We start from the raw sequence: 25,228 nt of genomic DNA, 5'->3' as shown, positions 1-25,228 counted from the left end.
TCTTCTGAAGCAATATAGTTCATTTTGGGTGAAAAACAAAACATTCCTCTAAAATATATATACTGACATCAGCAATCAACATCATGATTGTAATTATTTCCTTTTTAGTACATCTACTGCTGTGTGCATGTGTCAAGCACTACGACTGTATCTATGCATATAAATTCACCATATATATCCTGCAAAAATGTTTTGTTATAGTCAAAAAAGCCAAAAAAACAAAGGCATTCAATCAGAGGTGAGAAATTAATTGGGAATATCAATTATAGGTGAACTATTCTTTACCTACTAGCAATCAAGTCTCTTTAACCAAGAAGCTTGAAATATTTGAATGTAAAATAAAATAAATAAATAAATAATAATAAAAATAACATGAAGTAATTAAAATGCACAACTTACATTAAGGAAATCTGCATTTGTATCCACAGGCTAAAAGTAAAACAGTAAATGTGTTAGTAATAGTCCAGGTATTTGTAAAAAACAACAACAACAAAAAAACGAGGCAGTAACTGTGACTCTTCTAGTGGGATGCTAAATGCAGAGATTTATATTTACAGTATAATACTGCATGTACAGGTAGCTGTGTTGTGAACTGTAACTGAATATTAGAGAATCTCAGAGAAATTAAATGTATTTATTTTTTTTGAATTTATCAATCATAAAACCGTCTGTTTTGAAGGCCTGTTACGATAACGACTTTTTGTTGGTCGGTATATTGCCCCATAAACAATTGCGACAAGTTATGTCATTGTCATTTTAAGGCCATTTTATGTCTTTGAATGTATAATCATAATATAACACCATAATAATGCAAGATCCACACACTTTCAATTGACAAACCAACATCTAATTCTTAAAGTATTTAGATCATTGAAATTAGGAATCAAAATATTAGATACCTTAAAAACTTGAATAAATAGTAAATTTTCTAACAAATAGAAAACAATGTTATTTAATGTTATTGTTTTGTTATCATTATATTTTATTTTTGTATTTTTTATGTAAATATAATGGCAGATATATTGCATCATCAACAATTATTGAGGTCATGTACATGTATTGTGTGTTAAGTCGATATATTGATTATTGTGATAGGCCTACTGTTTTGGTATCATAACAAGCTTGTCAAACATGCATGACCACTAAGCAATGTCTAAGCAGTAGTACTGGTCTGAATGAGAACAAACATAACTAGTGTTTTGGAAAGTCTGTTAGAAAACAATTATTATTTCAATAATTATGATTAGCATGTGACACAGACACTGCATAAAAAACTACAACAACAAATACTTACTTTAGGAGGATGGGGGAGGGCGGCATGAGGTTGAGACTTTGACATCTGTAAGAAACAAATTCATGTATTACAAACAGGTCACTTAAAAATACATTAATGTGGCAGACTGTTCCCTGTTCAGATGCAGTGTATAAGTACAATCAGGGCTGTCACAACAATTGGGTGGGGCCAAGTGGCTGCAACCCTAGTTACAATGTGCAGGTATATATAATTACATATAATATATGTGAATAAAGCAAGAATCTGTTTAGGTTAGTCACTGTGCTGACTGATGCTTGCTAGGTTTATATGATTGCAAACTGCACAAACTGCGCAAACTGCACAAAAACAACAACAGCAACAACATTAATGACAATGACAAACAAAATTACTTACATTTATGTAAATCTCACATCAGGAAGATCTGCATTTGATTTCATGGGCTGAAATAAATAGGCAGAAACATTACTGCTAAAAAAATAAAAAACAAAAACTCTAAAAAGCCTAAAAATGACTTAAAAAGCAAGGAAATGTGGAACACTGTAATTAGCGAACATTAATAAAGCATAACTGTGCTTTGTTTCTAACCTTGGTAAGTACTCTGTAGCCAGAAGGAGAGGTGGGATTTCTGTGAAAGCCAAATTAAATGTGAATAGGTTTTGATAGTTATTGTATATAACAAGTGTAAACAGTTTTATTTGTATTTTTTCCCTTTCTGAGAAGGCAGAATAATAAGAAAAGGCAAAAGTACGTCACAATATAATTAATTAAGTTACATATTTTGATTACCAAGTTATGGAAGCGTGGAGCTGCCACCCAGACAAAAGAAAAATAGAGCTATATCACGTTATAATGTGAAATGTTTATTGTTCTAACATTATGCTTTTCATGTTTGTATAATATAATATCACGTTATTACAATATACATAATCATCACGTTCGCACAATATTGTACGAACGTGAAAATTATGTATATTATAATAACGTGATATTACATTGTTCAAACGTGAAAAGTATATTGTACAAACATGATAGTATATTGTTAGCACGATATACTTTTCACGTTATAACGTGATATACCTATATTTCTCTTTTGCCTGGGTGGCAGCTCTACGCTTCCGTGCAAAATAAGCGAGAATAAAGTAATATTATATTTGAGAAAAGGCACCTGCTAGCTTGATGATGGAGGCTTCATAGACCGGCCACCCGCCTTTTGGCTTCTTGTCGCCACTCCACCAAATAAAGGTCCGTTTCCTCCATGCCGGCTAATTATTCATCCTCATTAAAATCTCGTATATGTTCAGTTGGCAGAATTGAGAATTTTACATCTTCCAACCACTTAATTAACGCGAACATAATCGGCTTGTTTCTTCCCGTCTCCTGTATCCGGCCGTTCCTCTCACTGTCGGAATTTGCGCCTCAGAGACGTCGTTATTTAAAAAAAAAAAAAAAGAAAGAAAGAAAGAAACAGCAACAACTACTAAAGAGAGTTTTTGCACGTTCATTGCACATTTGTGGGAATGTTTAAATATTTAATTTTATTAATTACTTTTCATTATATCTTTATTTTTTAAACCGCCATGGCAATGCGCATGCGCATACTCTCCTGCACGCAAAGGGCTTTGGAGTTGACGTAATGTCGCAATGCATTGTGGGAGCGCAGCACCATCTTGGCAGGCCACGAATCAAAACAAGATTGCTACGAACCATTCTGAAAAGTAGCTCAAAAGAAAATGACGGTATAGAGACAGATTGTGTCCAGATGCAAAGAGACGGTACTTGATTGTTGAAATGTGGACCCGTATGAAATATAGCCGTGGAGTAGAAACCCTGAAGACCAAACCGCTATTGACTTAGCATGATCTACTCTCATACCTTGTCTGTGGAGTCAGAGCATACACGGCGCACCAATTTCGCAATTATAAATCTCTGGAGGCGCACATCCAATTCACCAAGGACTGGGTACAAGATTTGGCTATTTTTAAGCCTCCACGTTGTGAGTACGCTGTCATTCAAGCAAAGGTAAGTCAGCTTGAGTACTGCGAGTAAAATGCGTTTGATTCCCCCCGAACATTCAGATTAGTGCTAGCATAAATTCATTCATGAGGGGGAAATTACAGTGAGAACATGTAGAGGCTCTGTTAGAGGGATAACATAGTGAGTTCAGTGCACTGATGTGACATTGTCCTGAAGGATTTAGTTATTCTTTATGGTTAAAGAAATTGCCCTAATTAATTCATATTTATTATAAATAATCCTAATTACACATCTTGCTTCCTTGTTTGTGTCCTGTGTCACTAAAAATACATTCTGTTTTAGTTTTATACATTGATTAATGACCTGCAGAATCTCCTTATCATATTAGGTGTCCATAATTGTCACTTAAAGTCGAACATTATGTTTTCTCCCTCTTGAAAGTGATTACATCCTTGCATTACATACTTTAGGTTCATTTTTTGCTGATAGGTTTCTAAAAAGAAACAGGCAGATTTAGAATATAACATGCAGCGTTCTATAGATGGATACATAAAAACACTTTATTTGTTACATTTATGATAAATGGATTTGAAAGTAAATAAAACACATTTGGCCTTGGCTTATTAAAGTTCTTGTCTTTAAATGAACTTTGTCTGTGTGTGTTTCAGGTCCTGCACTCCTAAAAACTGAATTGCAGCATTGCAGCCACAGGTCATTGTGAGCATCACAGGGAAGGTTGAAGCCGCCCACTGCACCTGTATGGCCGGAGTCGTGGAGACCTGCAGCCATGTCACTGCTCTTCTGTTTAATGTAGAAGCAACAGTGTTGATCTGTGGCACAAGGACTGTTACAGATGAACCTGCATACTGGGTTTTGCCTGGTAATATGACCAAGATACAGCCAGAGGTTGGCCATAAGATAGACTTCTCCTCTTCAGCTGCCCAAAAAAAGGTTCTTGATCAAAACATAAACAGACCATTCGTTGTGACAGGTAAAAGAAGCCGTCCTCAAAAAAGAAAAGTTCCACCTGCTACTGTGGAGGAGTTGGATCAACTGATGGGAAAATATTTTTCCAAGCATAGTTCTGTTCTGAATAACCCATAATGTTTTAATTTAGGGGGGCATGTAAATACTTTGCATTTACTGAATATGTACTTACTAAATACCACTGTTCAAAAGTTGAATAAAGAAACAAAGAAATGTTTGCCTATTTTTAATTAAAAGCACTTTGTAGAACATCAAATCAGTTACAATGTAGAATCAATGTTATGTATAGTTTACAAATGACAAAATGTTCACATAAAATCATGACAGCATTTGAATAATATCACCCACTGCTAGCATTCTGTAATTTACTGTCTCTTTTGAAAACTTATCACTACATAAACCGCACAAGACTTAAGAGTATTTAACAAGAGCATTTTTCCCTGGTTTTACTAACACACGGGGGCACATGTTCACCAAAACGCAGCAAACCTTTGCCATCTTATCCAGGAGGGTCACCTTTTTACCCACACATGGAAGAAGTAATCTGATTGGCATGGTGGAATGTAGCATGTAGTTTGAAGCAGGGATTTCGCCCTGTGTAGTGTTGGAACCCAGTCAGGATTTGTTTCATTCATTTCATAGGCTGGTTTGCTGCAATAATGCCAAATAATTAGCAACTCTATAAATAGAAGGTAGTTCTGCATGTTTGTTCTAAGTTTGTGCTATGATCTCAGAGCGCATTGAAAATAAAACTAACAGGCTATAAAGAATAATATGAACTTATTTAGAACTTACCTGAATGAAAATACTGGAGCAAACCAACAGATATCTGTGGATGGTAGAGAACTGAATATCAGCTCGTCTCACAGCTGCTATCCAGGCTAGACGCCTTCTTTTGGTAACATCCAACACATAAGCTCCCTAGTGATGCTTCCAGGTGAGGAAACAATGAAAAGAGAGCCTGTTTTCAAGCTTATTCCTTTGCCGGTAGTGCAATCTAACATTACAACTGGCCACACAGCAAGCATTTGTTTGGCCTGCTAATATGGCGCCTCGACCAAAAATCCTGGCTGCGCCCCATCCCGTAAGATCACGCTCCAGAGTCCTATTAACGTACGGATCTAGAAAGAAGACGCTGCATTTTTAACTCTGAGGGAGATGGAGAATGAGCCTATTTCCAAAAAAGTGGAGTGTGTTCCTTTAAGTACTATATTGTATATATTGTCAAAAACTAAAGTGTACATAGCAGTTGTTGTATCTTGTTTACTGTATCACTGACAGATAATTTCAAAGTCAATGAACGCTACATTATAGTGAGATATTGTGTAACGTGAAATACTGTAAGCAAATGAATAAACAACCTAATTCGTGATAGACCTTTGACTCTGTTTTGTTTGAATCCAACTGTTTTTTGCAGATGTGCATAAAACATGTTACTTTTAGTATTATTATTATCATCATCATTATTGCACTAAATACATTTTAAATAAAGGATACTTTGATATACATTCTACTGTAAGATTGGAAATGTATTTTCTTCACCCTAAAATATGTTTTGAAATGTATTTTGGTTTGAAAGAAATATATTTTCAATTTCAAAAATATATTTTTTTGGAGCATCACAAATACAAAATATATTTACCATATATTTGAAATATATTTTTGCCAGGAAAAATGTATTTTTTTACCGTATGGGTTGCAGGGTTTTTTTTGGGCTAAGTCCACACACAAATCTTTTTTACGCACACACAAATCTTTTTTACACACACAAATCTTTTTTACAAGTACAAAATATTTATGACCACATTTTGAGGCCATAGAGAAAGAGAGCCAGGGCCAACAACGTCACATTAGAAAGGTATAGTAATCATCCACAACTATTTTCAGTTGCAGATGATAAAGGATTCAGAAAGTTTATTCATGCAGGCCCATATGACAGAGAATGTGCATCTTCTTTTTGTTTTCATATTTTAATTTATATTTAATTGTGTTGTGGTTTGCAGTGTTTTGTGTTGTTTCACGTTAAATTTGTAAAAGGAAAAAGCTGAAAATTTAAATAGTTAAAAGTTGAAATGTGACTAGTTGATTTTTGTATTATATGATTTATTTATTACATTTTATGTGGAGTGAATAAATAAAAGTATATTTACAGTGGCCCCTACAGACAAAGCACGTACAAACTCCAAAACACGTACAAACTCCAAAACACGTAAAAACACGTACAAAGTCCAAAACACGTAAAAACTCCAAAACACGTAAAAACACGTACAAACTCCGAAGCACGTACAAACTCCAAAACACGTAAAAGCTCAGAAGCACATAAAAACTCAAAACACGTACAAAAGACAACAGAAGTGCTCCAGGATGCTAGGGGCAGTGTTGAACTTTTGTTACCTAGTGGCTACACAAGCCAGCAAGTACCAACGACCAGATTTGGTGTGTGGTAGTAACAGGTAAATGAACTTTTTTTTTTTTTTTTTTTTTTTTTAATTATTTGACTATATATGAATGCTTGTGTATAAATACACAAACAATACACATATGCTTTCATGCTTTCAATTGTGTAATTTAAGTGATCTAGGTAGCTCTGTTTTGAAGTTCAGGTCATGCTAGAAATGTGTTTTGGAGTTTGTACGTGTTTTGTCTCTAGGGGCCACCGCATATATTTATATATAAACATGTATAAATAAAACTACTTTTTTTACATTAGTAATTCCTTTTGTGCATAATTTTATATTGTTGTTAATAATAAATTAATTAAAGCAACAAAACAACCTGAAGAGCCGGTTCGGAGCCGGCTCTTTTTAGTGAGCCGAGCCGAAAGAGCCGGTTCCCTAAAAAGAGCCGGAAATCCCATCACTATTGTCTTAGAACCATGTGGGCGTTGCTTTGCTGTGTGAACTGTTTCTCAATATAAGGCAGCAGGAGGAGGCCGGATTTGGGGGTCATTTTCGTGCTGGACACAGACGAGGCCTCCCTTGCGCAAGTAATCGATCGATCGCTGACTGTCTTGTTTTCTTTCATGATGAATAAGTCTCTAAAACCAGCGGGGCTTGTGGAAACATAGACCCAACACTAATACTACTACTATTACTGCTACTGCTACTACATCTACTACTACTGCTACAACTTCTACTACTACTTCTACTTCTACTACTTCTACTACTACTGCTACTAATACTACTGCTACTGCTGCTGCTACTAATACTACTACTGCTACTTCTACTACTGTTACTGCTGCTGCTACTAATACCACTACTACTACTACTACTGCTATTACTGCTACTAATGGATGCATGTCTTGCAACATGGCGCCTGTGTTCGGCTCGGCCGCTGTTGCTGCTCCGTGTTTTTGTCGACTGCGTCAGTATATTGTTTTTTATCTTGTCATCTCATCTGTGATATATCATGAAGGTCTAATTGCTACTCGGATCTACAGTTCACATACATTGTTGAGTATCAAAATATGTATGGAAAAAACTTTTGACAGCTGGCAGAGCTACCACCAGGCTCTCCCTCCGCCGTTTGTCTGCCCTCCTCCCTCTCCCGACTACCGGTACCTGTTCTTAGCTCCAAACAATAACCCAGGAGCAAAAACAAGGTTAAGGAGATCGTCTAGAAGGGGCTGTAGGTCTGGTGTCCAGGCTAAAAGGAAACGCGCCCGACAGAGGGGATTTCTTCCGCTCCATGGTAGAGAACGTCTCCGGTATTTGGTACCGGTTCCCCTCCAGGATGCGGATAAGGCCGATCGGTTACCACTTACCCGGCTTTTCATCACGGGCGAACAGAACGATTACCTGGATCGGCGTCTTGTCTGGAGATGCGGGATGTTTTCACTTTGGCCTATCATTCTACAAGACCACAGTTCCACAGCTAGAGGTACCGGGAGACTACGTCCTCTTTCCAGGTGTCTGCTGTCAATTCCCCGTCAATCAGCTGTTGATGACGTCAGCCTGTCACCTCCGCTTCAGATCGCTCTCCTGAATGCTCGCTCCATAGCCAGCAAATCATTTGTACTGAATGACTTTTTTAGCAGTAATAGTGTGGACTTCATGTTTCTCACGGAATCTTGGCAGCGGGAGAATGAATTTATCCACCTTAATGATCTCTGCCCGGTCGGCTGTCGCTTCATCGGGACTCCGCGTTTGGACCGTTGTGGTGGTGGTCTGGTCACTGTTCACCGAGACAATTTCGCTTGCAGGACTATGGACTCTGAGTTTTTCCCTTCCTTTGAGTCACAACTTCTTAAGGTTGGTTCTTCAGATATATTTTATTGTCTCCAATGTATTTAGCTGTCAGTTTACAGGCTGATCTGTTCTTTCATGTTGATATATCTTGTATTTAATTCCATCTAAAGCACAAAGAGCTCTGATTTATATTTCTGTAATTCTAATGTCTCAGTTTTAAATGGTCTTTGTCTTCTACGTAAAATATTTAATGATTCATTTATGTGATGAAGAAAGATGGACACATTAAAGAAGAAATAACAAACAGGAAATCTGTAGTGGAGAAGAAGAAATGTTGCCACCTGGTGGCTGTGAAAATGATTGCCTGATTATTTGTTCCAGTATGATATCATTCTGAGTATTATTCCTCCTACAGATGCTGTCTCTTTTCTCTCTCTTCTTTTTTGAGCTCTTTGATTTGTATTGAAGGAATCTGCATGATTTTTCAGCCTGAATTTCTTTTTGTTTGGTTTGAGTTGAGTCTTGATGTTTTTTTAGTAAATGCATTAACAATGAACTTCATGTTGCATTAAACTGAAGGATCATCTTCAGTTTCCAGTAAGTCAGATCAGGTAAAATCTGAAAACTTGCTATCAAGTTCTGTGTACCAGGTTTTGAGGTAGGTGGTTTTGTTGTGGTGCTCGCTATGGGTCAGGGTCTAAATGTTTGGGTCTGCCTTTTTCCAAACACAGACTCAAAATATTTATGATAACTGTCAAATCCTTAATGAATACATTTTCTGTTAAGCCCTTAGTGACAATCTTACACATTTACAGTAGAATTGTGCAGCTTAGTCCTAAAATACAGTCTACCAAATGTGCTGTTGACAGCATCAAAATCCAAAAACTAATTTAACTGTCTTCCACATTATGCATATTAGCAGAGAAATCAACATGGCAGACTCCAGGAGGTGTTTTTGTTGAGCACATTGGGCTGGACTGTGTCAAATTTCAAGTCAGTTGGACTTGATGCGACGGACGTGGCCTTTCCAAAACTGAAGACAACAAATCTGCGAAAACACAGTTTCTTTTTAAGCAGGCTTTCTAAGTTTCTAAACCTAATTGTAACCTTTGTTTGTTTGTTTGAGTTTTATGATGGGTTCAGATGATGGCAGTGGGTGAAAAGAGACTTTAGATAATCAGGAAAAAGCAGGATACCTAAACAAAAACTTGGATGAAACAGTTGTTTTTGTTCAGGTGCTCGGCATGTTGCGTCATGTCACTGGGCAGAGGCTGGTGTTGTGAAACCTTGTGCATGTGTGCACGTGACATAGAGGTGGTGTCTAAATGTTGTTTTAGAGACTTGGGCCTTTTCCCGTGTGATGCTGATTTTTTTTGCCATTGCCTGATTTATGAAGGTCAGCAACCTTTTGTTTTATTTCATTTGTGTGTCTGATCTTCCTGACATTGATGGAGGACTGAGGATGTTTGGTCTGTTTGTGTCAAGCAGACATCGATGACCACTGAAATCCTAAAGACTCAGGTGTCCTTAAAAACAAGTAAAATGTGAACATACATAAAAACAATGTGTGTGTGTTTGGTCTCCTACAGTGTTTATGTGGGTGGTACATGTCAAAGATCCAGATGGATGAAGGAGCCAAGGTTTCCCAGCACAACATTGGACTGGATCCAAATGATCAGTGTCATTCACCTCACATGTCAGTGGTTTAAAGTTGTGGCTGATCAGTGGATCTATATGGTCTTCCCAGACACACTTAACAGTAATTTACAGTCAAGGAAACAGAAACATTGACCACTGTGTTTGAAGAAGGCCCTCTGTTCTGTATTAACGGGGGATCGTGGCTCAAGAGTTGGGAGTTCGCCTTGTAATCGGAAGGTTGCCGGTTCGGTTGTTGCAGCCTCGCTTCTGTCAGTGTGCCCCAGGGCAGCTGTGGCTACAACTGTAGCTTGCCTCCACCAGTGTGTGAATGTGTGTGTGTGAATGGGTGGATGACTGGGTGTGTAAAGCGCCTTGGGGTCCCTAGGTGGGACTAGTAAAAGCGCTATACAAATACAGGCCATTTACCATTTAACAGAGTACAAGGTCTTCCAAAATGGTTCAGTCCAAGATTTGAGACAAACACCATGTGTATAAAGAACGTCAGCCTCAAACAGCAGACCGCAGACAATGCAGCAGACTGTAAGTTGGTGTTTTTTCCCTCTAAACTGAGATCATTGGATTTCAGAGATTAACTAACACTAATAGCTAATAGATGCATGGATACAAATTTAACCCAAATTATTTACTCAAAGTAACAGAATTCATCATCTTGGATAGATTTAACAGTAAAGGATACTGTAGTTATTTTACTGTTGTATAAAGCTAATACTCAACATTAAACATTTCCATTCCTAGAATGATGCATTTGATTTACTTAAGTTCATAAATATGTAACATGGTGTAATTAAAAAAAACTAATGATAACACAGATGTTTCCAGATTTTAGAGATCATTGAACAGTGTCAGAAGGAGATTGTTTGATTCTAGTAGTCACTGTTTCTTTAATCCATGATCGCAACCAGTTTGATCGCAACCCAAACTACCATCAGCATCTCACTGTAACAAAGCCCAATAATATGAGCAGACATACGTCAGTTTGGTGTTGTGTTTCCTGCTCTTACTGATGTATGATTGTAAAGAGTTGTTCTCCTCTCTCTCTTCCTCTACAGAGCTAAAATGAAGGATCAAAGGAGACTCCCCTCATGGTTCCTCACTCTTGTCCTTTGCTTCTCTCCATGGTCCACCTCTGGAAAAACATTCTACAGCTACCATGGGATAAAATGCACCGACGACTGTCATCCTCAGGGCTTATTACAGACATACCAGTGCACAGTACACAAGTCAGATGGCACAGAAGAACTACAGTACTGTTCACCAATGAGTGAGGTGGACTAAAAGGGAAACATGTGCTTTGATTGCTGTGAGCAGCACGACTATGGCTACTACTGGTGTAAAACAGCCTAGAGTTGGGGATACTGTGGGGATGTGATAGAGGACTTAAACCATTACACCTTAACATATGGTATGCCATGTTATGATAGCTGTGAGAAGCACAGTGAGAACTACTACTGGTGCCATTCCACAAAGGGGTGGGATTACTGCTCACCAAGAAAAAACGTTGATTACAAAGGCAACGCCTGTCGCCAAGACCATCCCTGTGACACACATGGACAAGATTACCACTGGTGCTATTTGGACAAAGGAGGCTGGGACAAGTGTGGACGAGTGGAGCCAAAGGCAGTGATTCATGACACCAAATACCGAAAACACTGCACTGATGACTGCCAGTATTCTGATCACTGGGACTTCTGGTGCCACACTCATGATAGCTGGGACTACTGCTCACCTACGCCAGATGTCACCTACAAAGGTGTGCCTTGATCACAATTGTGGAGACCATGGCTATGGATATAACTGGTGCTACACAACAGACAACGATGACTGGGATTACTGTGGAGTCATCTCTCCTGGAGAGTGCAGGTATTCTGTGCCACGCCGCACCAAACGGCAAACCAAGAAACCCAATCAAACTAACCCGCCACAGGTGGTCTGTACTCGGGAGGACATTGACAACAACAGGAGGAGAGTGACCACGTTCGTAGCAGTAGTAACTCACCAAGCCATCGCAGACTCTGATGGTTACCTTCAAGAAGCATCAGATTTAATTAACCAATGGGTCAGCCGGGGCCTGGGCCAACGGGCCAAGTCCAACTTGGTTACATCAAGAAACCTTCGCATTGACCTACAGGGTCTGTTTAACAGGAATAATCAGCGGTATTACAACCTGCAGGTCCAGGTGAACAGGCAACGTGGTAGAGGAGAAAGCACAACTCTGGCACACATTGAAGTCCCTGTTGACACTCCACTTGAGTACATGCATTTGGCCCTCAGGCAGAGTTTACAGAACCGAGCCAGGGTTTCACTGGAAGTGACTGACCAACCAATAAACAACAACGACAAAAGCTGTCGCAGACGTCATTAATATTATCACTGAAACATATGTAGCTAATGAATGAGACAGAAAACTCTATTAACTTTATTTCTTCATCAGTTGCTCAATCACTGAATTCCACATAATGACCAGACAATTGTCAGACGATAAGCCTGAGTTATTCTGAGGCTTTGTACCATCACATTTATGAAGGTAACAGTAGTCTTCCATTTTTATTTCATTTTTGTTGTAAATATAGTTTAATATCTATCAATTCATTGTGTTTCAGGCTTAAAAAGCAATTCTGTAGTGAAACAGTGTAAAATGACCAAATTAAAATTCTATATTTGTACTTTGTACTATGCATTTATTCAAACAGAAAAAATAATAAAGATAATGCCAAATAAACAATTTTTTTTTAAAGACATTTCATTTCATTTTTACAGTTTGGCGAAAACAAATATTTTGTGAGGATAATATCACAAAGCCTGTGAGGACAAACTAATGATCATACTTTCTGTGGGTCATTCGTTTTTAAAAAACAAAATATTTACAACAGCTGTTCACATTAAATCCATCTTGGTTTGAGGACTTTTTAATTAGTCTGTCGCTTCAGCTTAAACCTCTCTGAGACTTTCTCACGGATTTTCACCTCAGTAACTTTTCCTATTGTACATTTTATTATTTTTATTACATTTATATTTAAATGCATTTTAAATGTGACAAACCCACAATCGACATGTGCAGCTGCTGGAGCCAGATATAACAAACCTTCTGAATTAGCTGCTGAATTACATAAACCCACAGAGTTTACTCTTTTCAACAGACTGCATTTTGTTCTGAATAACGTTGCAAATATTGATCATTTATGGAGGTATTTGTCGACCATCTTTACTTTTAGTTATGAACTGTTCACATCGGCCTTAAACGTGATTCACAGAAGTGAACAATTTCACAGCTTTTGTACACATTACGTTTGAGCAATTCACTATCAGACCTCCTAAAAACACTTTTGTTCTGTTGGTTTTTCAGTTAGAGCAATTATATCACATTGAATAACACTGAACACTATTCCTAACTGAACCACAGATTTTGATGTAAATTTTGTCTGAATTTTCTCAAAGCTCAGGAATAGTTACACACTGAAATTTATACAGAGGAGGAATAAATAAAGGTCAAGAGAGTTAAAGTTACCTTTATTGTCAAACCTGTTATGTGTTCAGAACATATAGAATATCAAAATGACATTTATCTTTGACCCCCAGTGTTCAGACATAAATAAGGAAACAAATAAATAAAAAGCAAGAGGATTAAAGGAGAAAAGCAAGGCACAAAGTATAAAACTATAGAAAAACTGCATAATAATAATAATAATAATAATAAACTTTATTTATAAAGCACACTAAAAAACCAAGGGTATACCAAGGTGCTTGACAAAAATAAAATAGGAAAAGGGAGATGGGAGGGAAAAGAGAAAGGACCTGGCACGTATCAATTATAAAAACCTTGACAATCATAAGATATAAAAGTAGTTCACAAGCATAACGGATAAAAATGTACAACGCACACCAAGTGTTAACTAGGTGGAAAGGCAAGATTAAACAAATAAGTCTTCAGCCGTGATTTAAACAGTGGCATAGAGTCAGACGTCCGGATAGCAACAGGAAGGTTGTTCCATAAGACCGGGGCAGCTACAGCAAACGCACGGTCACCACGAGACTTCAGCCGAGAACGAGGTTGCTCCAGAAGAATTTGGGTAGCAGATCTAAGTGCTCTGACAGGAGTGTGTAACCTGAGAAGCTCATTGAGGTAGCTCGGCGCCAAGTTATTAATGGTTTTGTAGGTGAAAAGTAATATTTTAAATTGAATACGGTATTTAATTGGAAGCCAGTGCAAGCCAGCAAGAACAGGAGTGATGGAAGAAAACTTCCTGCTACCTGTCAAAAGGCGTGCCGCCGCATTCTGGACAGTCTGCAATCTAACGAGAAGGGTGGAGGAAAGGCCAATGTAAAGAGAGTTGCAGTAGTCCAACCTGGAAGTCACGAATGCGTGAATGAGTTTTTCCAGGTCAATGTGCGGAATATAGCGCTTAGCCTTAGAAATGAGGCGCAGCTGATTAAAACTAGACCTCACAACAGCAGACACTTGCTTGTCAAATTTAAGCGAGCTATCCAGTAGTATGCCCAAATTACTGGCATAATCAGAAGGAGAGCTAGCAAAAGGCATCAGAGCAGCACACAGTTGGTCGCGGGGGATTTTACTATCAAACACCACGATCTCCGTTTTCTTTTCGTTCAGGACAAGAGAATTACTCTTGAACCAACCTTTAACCTCACACATGCATTCACGAAAATAGTGAAAAGACATAGCAAGATCGTCAGTAATCTCAAAATAAATCTGTATATCATCAGCATAGCAATGAAAGGCAAAATTATACTTCTCAAAAATTGCCCCAAGAGGGAGCAGATATAGCGAAAAGAGAATAGGGCCTAATACAGATCCTTGAGGCACACCACAGCGTACAGGTACCGAGGAAGATGAGAAGTTGCCCAAATTAACCGAAAAAGACCTGTCAGCAAGATAAGATTTAAACCAGTTGAGGGCAGTGCCTCTTATACCCACAGTATGCTCAAGTCTTAGTAGAAGAATGTTATGATCGACCATATCAAAAGCAGAGGAAAGGTCCAATAAGACCAGGACCACAGAGCGTCCAGAGTCAGTGCTTACAAATAGGTCATTGAGAACTCTAAGCAAGGCCGTTTCAGTGCTGTGCCGTGGCTTAAAGGCAGACTGAAATTTCTCTGCAATGTTTTTTGCGTCTAAGTACGCCTGAAGCTGAGAGAGAACTAGTCGCTCCAGGATCTTGGACAGAAACGGAAGCTTAGAGATCGGTCGATAGTTCAAAAGATCATAACAATCAAGATTCTTCTTTTTCAGAATAGGCTGGACTACAGCATGCTTAAAGGCCAGTGGGACAGATCCAGAGAGTAGAGAAAAATTCATTAAGAATAAAATGCTCGGTCCAATTACATCAAAGCAGCCCTTAACAATGCGTGATGGGAGAATATCAAACACAGCATTGGTGTTTTTCAGTTGATCAACCAGCTGCTTCAGAGTCGAAAGTGACACGGGCTCAAATTGATGAAAAGTTGAATTACACTCAGAGGAAAAGACAGGACAAGAGGCAGATGAAGAGGAAAGCTTAAGGGATGAAACCTTATCTAAAAAAAGAATTTGAAAACGCTCACAAAGAGCTTGTGAATACAGTAAAGGCATATCAGGACAGGGATTAACAACAGAATTAAAAATTTTAAATAGCATACGGGGGTTGTGACCATTAGCCACAATGACTTTGGAAAGAAAAGATGCCTTAGCCATTCTAGCAGCAGTTTGAAACTGTGAGCGGCTGGTCCGTAACATATCATAAGAAACCTGAAGTTTATCTTTTTTCCACCTCCTCTCATCACGGCGACAGACAAAGGCACGTGTAGTATCATTTAGCCAGCAATGAGAGTAGGTTCTAGGGCGCTTCATTTTGATGGGAGCAACAGAATCAAGAATAAAAGAACAAACAGATAACAGGATATTAGCACAGCCATCAACTGAACAGAGAGAACAGTCATCAGGTACAGCCAAATCAGAGGTAGATGAGAATAATGATAGCAAAGTATCAGCATAACCATCAGATGAGCGAACTGAGCAGCAGTCAGGAATTATAGGCGCCAAATCTAAAAAAGACACAGCAAACTTTGACACAGCTTCAGAGCTGAGTATGCGTAGCGGACGAGAAAGAGCTCCAGTGGCAGATGAGCCAATATCAAAGGAAATTAGAAAATGATCTGAAATCCCAGCGTCATTTATATCCTTAATACAAATATCCAGGCCATACGTAAAGACCAAGTCCAAAATATGGCCTTTAACGTGGGTTGGTTCATTTACCCTTTGAAGGAGGTTAAAAGAGTCCATTAAAGCAAGAAAGTCTTTAGCAAGCAGGTCATCCTTACAACAGATGTGTATGTTAAAATCACCAAGAATAAGAACAGAATCATATTTAAAAAGAACGGAACCCAAGAAGTCGGCAAAGTCCGAGATAAAACACTTGTTATATTTGGGCGGTCGATAGACCAACACACACAAAGTGGTCGTGGAAGCAGTCATCTCCAATAACTGGACTTCAAAACTAGCAAAGTTAGGTGAGGAAAGCTGCCGAACATTATATACGTTTTTAAAAACCGAGGCTAAACCACCTCCCCTACCAGAAAGCCTCGGTGAACTAAAAAAGGCACAGTCCAAAGGAAGAAGTTCAGAGAAAGGAATGAGCTCACCAGGGCGAATCCAGGTTTCTGTAAGGAATAAAACATCAAGGCCACTAGTAGAGAATAAGTCATTTAAAACAAAGGTCTTATTTACCAGCGACCTGACATTAAGCAGTGCCATCCGTGGCCAGGGTACTAAGTCACCTCTAGAAGCACGAGGCAGAGTGAAGAGCATAGATTGCTTCGACAAACTCCCCGTCGGCGCGATGTTATCCAAATCCGAGTAGGAAAGCGTGTCGCAGAGCGGGCAGATGCTTGGTGATCAGCCGGGTAAATCCAGCGACAAGTAAGCAGTTTAGCGTCCGGGCAATCCAGGGAGGAGGGAAAAAATGATGGCGTGTCCAGATTAACATGTACATGGTCCGTAGTTCTGGCTCTGAGAAAGGCCCTGAGACGGACGCGACGGCCGCTCCGTCTTCCCCGCTTCCTGTAGCGTTTCTTGTGGAGACTAGGAAGAGGTAGGTAGGAGAAGCCGCAGGACGAATCCAGTTGTGGTAAGTTAGCGCTGCCCACACTCCAGCAGGGGTCGGCCCGAAACGAATGAAAAGAACGAAGATTTAAAAGTGTTTGCCTGTCATATGTAATCAGTCCACAACCACTAGATAAACATAAGACTAGAAAAATAAAGATAAAAAACACAGTGCCGAGGTCCATAAGGGAAGGTAAGGGAAAAAGGGAGGGTAAAAAGCGGCGAGACGGACGGCAAGCCAAGTACACCGGCGCCATACATAAATAATTTATAATGCTCAATGTTTAATTCTGTGGTTTGTTATCAAAAGGTTTTTTGAGCCCCTGAACTAAATGATGCACCACCTGCGCAGCCAGAGGGCGCTGTTGTTCTGCAGGTCTGTGAAACAGGATGTGAACTGAGGAGGAGGACAAGCTGGGACTGGCAGGTCAGGGAGGGGCGGGGCCACAGGCACACACAGAGAGAGAGAGAGAGAGAGAGAAACCTGTTTGTGTGATTTGGACTCACCCCTTCAGGAATAGAAGAGAAAAAAACACAAAGAGCAGGATGGTTGGATCTGACTTCTACTGCAGGTAAAACACTGTTACGGAGCCCCTCTCTGGAAAAGTTGGAAAATCACAAAATAAAGTAACAAATGAGGATAAAACAGCTTCAGAAAGATCCTGTAAAAGTTATAAACTTTTAAATAAACATTTTGTCTTTCCTAAAATGTAACTTTCTCCAGTTGTTTGATTTATGTCAGATGACACTGAGGTTTAGTAGAGACATTAAAGTTTTCTGTTTTCTTCTACTGGTAGAAATGACATTATAGAATAGAACAGAACTTTTTCTCATTGTTTCCAAAACAGTGAAACACCATTTAACAGCTCTTGGAGTGATGGTGCAGATAAAAAGATTAAATTGCCCAAAAATTTAGATAGATAGATTTAGAAATTTAGATAGAATAGTTAATTGAGATCAAATAAAATAAACACAAACACAACACAATGAGATCATACGATAACAATATAAAGTGGAAAAAGTGAAAAATTAGTGTCAGAGGGCTCTTTAGCTCTATTTTATTTCTATTTTAGTTATCACAAAAACTGAAGAAAGAAAATTAAATGTAGAAGAAAAAGAAATAATAAAATGTAGTGTAAAATTAAAATAAGATTTACCTGGATTCTGTCTTTAATAGGCAGCTGACAGCCAATCAGAGAACAGGATTCTCTGTTGTAATTGTTAGTTTAGTTTGGGAGTCCTGGAGAAAATAGGAAAGGTCCTTGAGGAGTAGGTAGAGACTCTTTTGGGGGTAGCAGAGGTCTTAAAGGTGGTAATGGAGGTCCTTGATTAGGTTGTAGAGGTCCTTGAGAAGGTTGTTGATCTCTATGGGGAGGCTGTGGGAGGTTCAGGAGAACATGCATGGCCTTGATCTGGTTTAAGAAGTCCTTGAAGAGGTTCTAGTGGTCCTTGAGTAGGGAGCAGAGATCTGCAATGAGGCGCAGGGGGTCTTTGAGAAGTTTCCAGGGAGGTTTTGGAGGTTTTTGTTGTGTTGTTTGTGGTAATGCTCAGAAATGAATGGATAGATATATTGTAATTTTTGAATGGATAGATTGACATGAAAAGTTTACCAGAGATGGCACAGAGGGTGACATAGAGGTGACTGCACCACTGGGAAGGGCAAACATTTAAAATTAATAAACATTTCAAAAATGGGAGACATTGTCTTGAAATTCTTAAGAATTTTTTTTTTTTTTTTAAACTAAGCAGGATCTTGATATACCTCTCATCCATGCATGGTGTGGTGAGAAATATTCAGCCTCTAGTAATGTGCAGTCTTTGGCTACTCTTTTTTTCTGTTTAATTTAATGCAGCTTAACATAAAATACTTTTTTCTCATAGATTTACAACTTCTGATCTCAGTAGATTTGGCATCATCTAATACTAAAGCTGATTATTACAGATTAATTGAAGGATACTGGTTGTCTTTAGTTAAATGTACTGTAATGTTTTCCGTAAACTGAGTAAAAGCTGATTCTGTCCCAGAAGAAGTACCTTTTCACCTTTGTCTTCTGTGTTTGAAACACAGCACCTGTGATAAATAGAGATCTGAAGCCTGGCCGACAAAAGATGAAAACAGGTAACATCTCAGCTGACTGAAATTGTTTTGCCTTTCTGGGTCACAGTTTAAATCTCATATTGTATATTCACGTGGTGTAGTTACAGATAGGAGGAACCCACCTGTGCCAAAAGGAGACCAGGTAACTTCACGTGCCAAGCAATACAGTATACTGTACTACTGTTTGTTTGTTTTTTTTATCTTTCAATAAATTTTAATGCTGACAAACTATTAAAAAGGTGACCAACTTTTTCTCTTTCTAACATTACAGCACTCACAAAGGTAATTTGCTAAATTATTGTTTAAGTTACTCATTGTTGTAATTATCTGCCTTATGGATGCACTTACTGTTTGATGCTTTGTTCCTGCAGGAGTTTGCAATCACCATCACCTTTTACCCTGGAGTTGGTCAATGTCTTGTCTGGAATGGCTGTACAGCAAGGTTGCAGGAGAGAGTGAGTACTGTTTTATTTTATATATAGAACCTGACACTTGTCCCAGTTCCTTGTGGCTTTAATTTGCTGGAGATGACAATAACCCAGTGTGACTTTTTCCCCTGCAATAATGGTGTAAAGCAAAAACAACACCCCACAGTTTGTACAGTGTAGCGATGACACCATCTGCTGGTTGGAAACATTATCACAGAAAATGCTGGAGGCTCTTCTGACATATTATTTAATGTCATTTGATTTCAGCAGAGAGCACGGGACCACTAGAAATGTAAGTAGCTAAAAATGCTGAACCTATTAGAAGGTGTATTGTTGTTTGCGTTTTATTCACCATCTCTTAACAAACTAAGTCCTATGAGAAATACTGTAAAATAAACATGCTTTCCTTATTCATATATACATTTGATTTTATTCTACAAATTTCACCATGCATTGTCATTTAACTCAGTTTTTATACTTTTAAAAGCCAGAGTTTAGTTCACATATGAAAGGTAAGATAAAAATTACAGCCTCTTGTTATAAAGTGTTACCAATAATTGTTTACAACTGTATTAACACATAAAGGGGTTTTTTTTTTAGGTCCACTCAGTTCTGAAAGTCTTACACACGGCAGTTACAGGCATTCACTGGATTTGGAGTCTCACTTAGAAAGAAGGTCTGACTTTATATTTTCAGGCTTCTCAAGATGCTTTTTTAAATGTTATGTCTTATTTACATGCATCTTTTCTGTCTTTTATTTAGGACCCATCAAAGTCTAGGTAAGTATCTTTGGGCTCATCATTATCAGTCATTATACAGTTACTGACTTAATAAGTCCCCCCTGACATCTACTTAAAGAAAGGGTCCCATCAACACGCCATCACCATGAATGGCCTCAGACGAAAGAAGACTTTGACCAGCACGACTTTGTCCCAATGGAAAAGCCTCAACAGGTACATGTGCTGCTACAGTCGTGAAAAAGAAAGTTTTTGTTGAAGTATGTCTGTAAAGGTTCTCAGTCATCCAGGTCATCGTACTCTAAGGAGCTTGGAAAGAAGCATCTGGACTTCTTTAAGTTTCCTTGAAGACTTTTCACCTCTCACCCAAGAAGCTTCTTCAGTTCTAAGAGCAATTGGTGGATAGTCCCAGATTCCCTGCCCTATGGGAGTGTCCCCAAGAGGGTCATGTGCCCCCTATGGATCCTCTACCTAATCACATGAGCCAAGGTGTGAAAGTGTGTGTGAGTCACAATCAGCCAAGGTTTCAGGTGAACCCATTGTGAAACCTAGCCCAATGGGTTCACAACATGGAAGAGCCACCTCCACGGGACACAACTCGCATGCATCTAAAGGACAAAGGTCATTGTTTCAAGGACGCCAATGTTCACATTTTGGACAGAGACGACAGACGGTTTGAAAGAGGAGTGAAAGAGTCATCTATGTCCACTGTGAACGACCATCTTTGAACAGAGAAGGTGGCTTACGACACCAACTGTCTGATATCTATAATCCAGTTTTGAGATCCCTCCCCAGACACCTTAACACCCACTCACATCCTGGGCCATTTAACCTCAGTAAATCACATGACAGTGTGGGGATAGGTTTCACAGTGGGTTCACCTGAAACCTTGGCTGATTGTGACCCACACACACTTTCACACCTTGGCTCATGTGATTCGGTAGAGGATCAAGAGGAGGTCCATGACCCTCTTGGGGACACTCCCATAGGGCTTAAAATCTGGGACTCTCCACCAACTGCTCTTAGAACTGAAGAAGTTTCTTGGATGAGAGGTGAAACGTCTTCAAGGAAACTTAAAGAAGTCCAGATGCTTTTCTTTCCAAACTCCTTAAAATTTTCATAGAACTCTAAAAAAGACATTTGAAAGGTTAAGTGATTCAGGATTCAAGAATTACTTTAAAGGACTTTACTTGTCCCTTGTGTCATTGTGGAGGAATTTTGGCCCACTCTTCTTTACCATATTGCTTCAGTTCATTGAGGTTTGCAGGCATTTGTTCATGTGCAGCTTTCTTAGGGTCCCACCGTCTATTTTAATCAGGTGAGGTCTGGACTTTGGCTGGGTCATTCGTTGTAGATTTGCTGCTGTACTTGGGATCATTTTCCCGGTTGCATGATCCAGTTTCAGTCATGCTTTAGCTGTTGGACAGATGGCCTTAGACTTCACTTAAGAATACTTTGGTATGCAGCGGAGTTTATGATCAACTGCACAGGTCCTGTGACTGCAAAACAAGCCCCAACCATCATACCTCCACCACCAGTTGGTAAGAGGTGTTTGCACTGACATGCTATGTTTAGAATGTGGCAGCAGCAAGTATCTTTGCTACTATGAGTCACTTCAGTATTGCATAGACACAGTTCTTAACACCTATTATTCAGTAGGAGAGCTTAATTAGCAGATGCACTATTCTCTTCAGCTGGCACTTCTCCTCAACCACTTTGCTCCACCTTTCCCTCCAGCAGCTGAGCCAAGAAATTACACCTTGCCACCACAGTAGCACAGTTCACTATGGCCAAATATCTCCACTTTGGTCTCATCAGTCCAAAGGAGACTGTTCCTGAGATGTTGTGGTTTGTTAAGATGCAACTTTGCAGACTTGCAGCCATGCTACTATGTTTCTTCAGAAAGAAGTAGCTTTCTACTGGTAACCCTTTCAAAAAAAGCCAAACATGTTCATTGTTTTTCTAATTGTACATTCAAGAGCTTTAAGATTCAACATGTTAACTGAGGCCTGTAGAGTCTAAGATGTAGCTCTTGGGTATTTTTCACTTATTTTGCAGCACCTAGCAATGTACAGTTTGACCTTGGGGTGAAATTCTTGGGGGAATCCAATCCTGGGAAAACTGTAGTATTGTGTAAACAAACACCTGAATAATCATTTCCAGCAAAATGCCAAAGCTTCTGTGTTTTTAGAGATGATCACATGTGCTGATGATCAGGAAATCAAGTGTATTGGCATCTCCTGGCTGCTAATTACCCCTTTAATTCCTATGGAAACAGTGGAGGTGTATTTAATTTTTCACAACTATCCATAATTAACCCAAACTAATCCTGTAATCAAGAATGATATCCGTCACAACGTGATATTAACTAGTTTTGAATCCACTGATCAATGAACTTTTCTGGCAGACCTGTGAGGAAGATTGGTACATCGGGACATGTAATCGAGCAGATGCTGAGCACGCCTTGCACCTGGTGAACAAGGTATATCAATAAGGACTCTAAATATAAAAAATATATATAAATAAAAATATAACTGAACATGTCTTAACCTTGGGCAGATGTTAAACATAGTTATTTGGATCTATATCAGTTGAAAGTGTAAAAACAACACACCAAAAGCACAGTTTAACAGGAATATTCTTTTCTTTTTGTAACTCCTCCCATTAGGATGGTGCATTTTTGGTATGAGACTGCTCCACCAACAGCAACTTTGAACCCTTGGTATTGGTTGTGTATCATGAGAAGAAGGTTTACAATGTCAAAATTCGGTTTGTCGAGAGCACAAAAAAGTACGCATTGGGCACAGGATATCGTTCAAATGATGTGAGTGAACACATTTCAGAAAATGTTTCATTAAGAACCCTCAATCGCACTATATTTACTCTAATTCACTTTATTTTTCCTCAGATGTTTGACTCTGTGGCAGACATCATTAAGTTCCACTCCATATTTCCGATAACACTTGTCAGTGGGAGAACCGCGATGGGAAACAAGTACCCAGACAACTGTGTGCTGACATTTCCTATAACAAAAGGGGATGTTGAACGGTTGCTACAATAACATGTGAACCTTGCCAACAAAGATATGTCAATGTGTTTCTTGTGTCATGTGTGTTCACAGTTCCACAAAAACTGTAGCACTGTCATTCTGAGCAAGTTGGGGTGGATGGAGTTTGCAAAAGAAAAATATATACGTTGATTAGACGTACCTATAATTTCTGATTATTTTGATAATAATCATGTGCTAATGGTTTTTAAATTAATTCCATAGACAAGTGGTTCTCAAATTCTTTGGGTCCAGTGACACAAAATCTCCTATAATCAAAATATCGATTTGGCTGGTTCTGCCACAGCATTCGAAAATCTTCCCACACCTGCTAGCTACCAGGCTAATAAACTAGCAAGTGATTTAATTGTTGCAGTGAGTCACAATCATATCAGTTCTTCCTGTTCCTCCATAATATGGTAGCAATTACTGGATAAAATATGCTTTTGTTATTGAACCAAATGGTCCGCAATCTGTAAAATGCACTTTTTAATGATCTAGCGCAATTTAACAAATTATTTTACAGATCCCTTGTCCCCCGGACCCGATTAGAGACCCACTTCTCTCTGACAGATAATAGTGATCTACCCTAATTATCCTAATTTAATGTCTTCAAATTGTATATTTTGTAGCAACAATCTAAAATAAAAAGTCTGTAACTGTACAATTATACAAACCAAAAAGCTAGAACCAAATAGCTTAATCTTTGGTCATTTTTTGCTTTATATGGATATGTGTATAAACATATATACATATCTACTGAGAAATAAAAGAAATATTAAATATTAATCTCTTAAATACTAATCTGGTTTTTGGACAGTTGATTTGGAATTCAGTTAAACACTGATCATGAATCCATATATAAAAGTTAGCATTTTCATGTGTTTCGCCTCCTTGTATACTTTTCTTGGCAGGAATGGACTTCCATACATACTTCACATTTTCCTTTCTTTTTTTTTTCTTAAATCAGACTTACTTCCCTGGCCTTATTTTTAACCAGCACAATGCTTTTTTTCAGTCATGAACTGCATGAAATGTTATAAAGATTTTATTTTTATTTTATCACAATTTTATTTTAAATTATTACAAGAGTTAGGAAATTCCCAGTGCTAGGTTTCAGTTAGCTTGACTCAGTGCCATTCAGTGGCTCTGGCTTAAGTGCACTGTTGCTATGCCAGCAGTACCAGTGAATTGATTTAGAGAGTGCTCTGCAGGTAAGTATTTCTGTTGGTAACTTAACTAAAGATAGCAAGTGAAACCATTTATAACATTTAACTAAAGTTTACTAATTTTCACAATATAAGCAGAAAAATTGACAGGTTGAAAGCCACTTTTACAAGCTAAATAGCAAATTTAAGGCTAAACAAACTACTTCAAGTCACATGATTGATTGATTGATTGATTGACTGACTGACAATACTTTATTCATCCTGAGGGAAATTGTTTAAAAGGCTACCAGACAATCCGGTGCCATCATGAGCACCCTTTCTGACCATACATAGAATACACAAACATTACACTGGGAAGACAGGTAGGGGGGGTACGAAAAAAACAATGGAAATACACAATACACGAGGAAAGAGGAGGAGAAAAAAGATATCCTCGCAGACTGAGCTCCTAGGGGAGAGCAGTTTGAGAACAGAAAAAAAAAACACCTCAGCACAGAAAGCACATAAATCTTCACATCTTACAACGTAAAAGCACATGACTTGCAGCAGCAGGGGGGAGTCAGGAGTTAGT

General features: G+C 38.6%; 2 pseudogenes across 1 annotated transcript; both read left to right on the top strand.

The window, feature by feature from the left end:
• The first annotated feature begins 7,300 nt into the window (after positions 1-7,300).
• LOC146392681 (uncharacterized) lies at positions 7,301-12,872 on the top strand (annotated as a pseudogene).
• A 7,141-nt stretch (positions 12,873-20,013) lies between these two features.
• Positions 20,014-24,207, top strand: LOC146392680 (cytokine-dependent hematopoietic cell linker-like; annotated as a pseudogene). Its single transcript, XR_014802313.1, has 7 exons — positions 20,014-20,217; positions 20,306-20,381; positions 20,468-20,484; positions 20,564-20,658; positions 22,850-22,924; positions 23,111-23,266; positions 23,351-24,207. The product of XR_014802313.1 is annotated as a cytokine-dependent hematopoietic cell linker-like (transcript).
• Positions 24,208-25,228: the final 1,021 nt, after the last annotated feature.

Source organism: Perissodus microlepis, chromosome 2, assembly GCF_051167445.1.
Source record: "Perissodus microlepis isolate ML-2025 ecotype Zambia chromosome 2, ASM5116744v1, whole genome shotgun sequence".
Classification (NCBI taxonomy): domain Eukaryota; kingdom Metazoa; phylum Chordata; class Actinopteri; order Cichliformes; family Cichlidae; genus Perissodus; species Perissodus microlepis.
Note: the sequence above shows the minus strand (reverse complement) of the source record. Positions and strands in the feature narration are given on the sequence as shown.